Source organism: Cibotium barometz, chromosome 29, assembly GCF_041138505.1.
Source record: "Cibotium barometz isolate CiBa-2024 chromosome 29, ASM4113850v1, whole genome shotgun sequence".
NCBI classification, from domain to species: Eukaryota; Viridiplantae; Streptophyta; class Polypodiopsida; order Cyatheales; family Cibotiaceae; genus Cibotium; species Cibotium barometz.
Window position 1 is genome coordinate 39,897,578 of NC_141074.1, and position 3,472 is coordinate 39,901,049.

Below are 3,472 nucleotides of genomic sequence, written 5' to 3' on the forward strand. Positions count from 1 at the left end.
TTGGCAATATGGTTTTCCTTTCCTCATCCACTACATTATCCATAGTTGCCTCATTAATAGGCTGATCTAGGGGCTGAAATTGAAGCTGATTTTCAACCTATATGGGCTGATATGCAACACCTTGTTAGGCATTCATTTGCTTCACATATGGCTTCCCTAAAATGTACAAAGGTAGGAGTGTATCAAAGATGTCATGTGAGCATACATTTTGCTATTTTTTGCATAAAAGCATGGGCTGAACTAAGTTCTTAACATAGACAACATCTCTACTCACACCAAAATCTGCCTTATAAAAAACATGTAAATTAGCAAGATAACTAAGAACATGTAAATTTCCAAGCTTTATAAGGGATAATTGTCTGCAGCCTTGGCACATAAGTACCTCCAACCAAAAAAACTTGAGGCAAATCATGTCCCTTAACCATGCAACATGCCATCTGTTGGATGAGGGAGAAGATGCTCTGCACACTCACACATACACACGCGCACACTCAGTCGAATCGAGCTCAAAGAATGAGAGACCAGAAAAGAAGCTAGAAAGTATTTGATGATAATGAACACAAAGGAGTGGAGTACAATATGGCCCAAGCCCTAGGGCTGATGTGGCTAACACACAAGAGTGTGTTCACACGAGGAAAAAAACCCTGCCACCACAGGGTAAAAAGTGCCCGTGTGTAGGGTTGTTCACACCAGGGACTTCCAGGCTAACAAACCTCCCTGAAGTGAATGGTGTGAATGTGTATAGGGTGTAACAGACTACCTTGGAAAGAGATTTGATAAGCCGATCTACTACATTAGCCTATGTAGGCACATAGGTCAAGGAAATCTCTCCTGCATGGAGCCTTTCCTAACATAATGATAATGTATCTAAATGTCATGTGTTCGCGCATGAAAATCCCACACATATTAATGTAAAGAAACCCTAGATTATTATGGATAGTGAGACAAGGCAACCAAGCTGAAGATAATGTAACATTCTGACTCCATTAGCATCTATCTTAATGAGTTGCAAAGGTGAGGTGACTCAAACAAGGATCTGGTTTAGCATAAGTAATACATCTCAGCAAAAGTAAAACATCACTGCATATGCAGGTATATCTCCAAGATAGAGCACAACTGAGAGGTCGAGTGCATAAGTGACCACAAACATCACCATCAACAATACACATCATGTGTCCCCCCTCAAATGCAAAAGCCATAGAGGCAATTATGCTGACAACTGCTATAAAGCATAATCGTCTGAGGACAAATCATCACCAGGATCAATCTCAGGCATAGCACCAACTGACAATGCTGATTCAGAGTACGGACCATCTCCACGATCACTGTCAGGCATAGTAGCATCATGCAATTCTGCATCACATGAACTAAAAATTAACAATCATGCATGTGACAATTATTCCCCCCTTCAATTGGTTAGGAGCTTGTGGGAGTTGCATAGTTGGCAACTCTTGAACCATTTTCTAACATGATAACCGCATAAGTGAAGTGAAGGTATGGTGACCAAAACGAGCGTGTTGGAACTCAGTATCATGCATAACCTGTGATGTGAAAGCAATCATTACATAAGCATGAGAATCACTACTCCTATTAGATATGTCAAGCATGTAAGGGCCATTGCACAATGTACCAAAAAGCTAAAGCATATCGGAATTAGTTCTGTCACAATGGAGCAGTAATAATCAGAAAGCTAGATCTTTATGTTATCTTTGTTTGCAAGTGCTAAGACAAAAATTATACTATCACGAATGCTAAGTACACACAAAGTGTTAGGAAGGGTAAATGTGTCCTCACACAACATGATGTCACTTCCACATTTTCAATGCATGTAATGGCATAGAATGCATTATCAGCACATAAAATTGCACCACCTAATGGAGCAATCTCTCAAGGTGGCAAACAACTTCTTATAGGAAGTAATGTGCTTTGTAGCATCCAAATCAAAGTATGAATCAGCATCCAACAATGACATACAAGAAGCAGATAAATCACTGCATCTAACTAATAAGTCATTTTACATAGCAAAGAAATAGAAAAACTGAAGTATATCTGACACAAGAAGTAGCTTTAAGTGACTCAAAGTACCTCAAATATCTGCTTAATGCACGTGAAAACTTACTAAATCAGCAATCTACAGGTCAAAAGCTGTAGGCAAAATCGACGATCGCAGAATCTGCAAGTTAGAATCTACTAACGTGGAGTTAGCAGGTCAAAAGCTAACGTGGCGTCAGCATGTCAAAAGCTAATGTGGCGTCAGCATGTCAACAGCTCATGTGGCATCAGCAAGGTGGGGCCAAAAGCTGAATGGCGCAAAGCTGATTGCTAGTGGTGCGTCTCCCACACCCGTTTGGGAGTTCCACAGGAGGGCGATAGTCCGTAGAGTCTGCCAACAAGTAGTCCATAGCATCTACTAGGATCTTCAAGGTTCTCAAAGCAACGCTGAGCTTTGTTGGGGGAGAGGAAAAGGAACACAATAAAGACGCAGTCAACATTTTCTTACAGAAATAGCTAGACTCACATAACCTTAGGCATATGGATGTGAGGCCCATCAAAGCAAGTTTTTCCTTGATAAGAAAAGCATATTAATGGTGTATGAGTTTTGCCGATAGTGCCAGACGCCTTAGTACTACTTGGGTAGAGTTTGAGAGGGCATTCCATAAATTTTTACCAGTTAATGAGCTTCAGAGGTCTTGGCATGAGTGGGGCAAATGCTCTATGCCTGGCATTTCACTCAACCAATATATCTCAAACTATCGAGAAATAGTGTTGAATTTAAAGGGATTCAATGCATTCCAAACTCTTTGCGGGTTCATGCGAGGCCTTTTAACCGGGATTATAAGAGTTGTGTATAGCCTAAGGAGCCTAAGGATTTTGACGAGGCAGTAAAGTATGCTCAGATATTCGATAATATATCTCGCAGGTCAACATCTGGTCCGGGCAAATGATAGATGAGAGTGGGGGTACAAAATTTAAAACAAAATTCTTTTGCGCGGCGGCGGACAAGGGACATGGTCCAAGTGAGCAAGGGGGACAAGGGGGGACGTTGGTCTAAAAGGGACATGGTCCAAGTGAGCAAGGGGGACAAGGGGGACGTTGGTCTAAAAGACCACAAAAAATAAGAGAACGAAACTTAAAAAGTAGCAGTAAAATGAAAAAGCAAATATATATATATATATATATATCTATGCTTTCATTACTTTGAGGCGGGGCATAGCAAAGCGGGTTGTCCCAAGCTAGGTGCTAAAGCTGGAGGTGGTTCTAGCAATGCCAAGAAGGAAGGTAAATCCTCTCAACAAGTTCATACAGTGCAAGTGTTCCCTCTCCGATCCGCAAAGTTTAGAAAGATGACAGTCTGCCATATGGAGAGCACCCAGTCTCGTTGTGTTTCATAGGCTAGGTGGCAGCCATCTTTTGGGCCACATGATTTGTTTCATTTATATGGTAGGATTGGTGGCCATACATCACCATTATG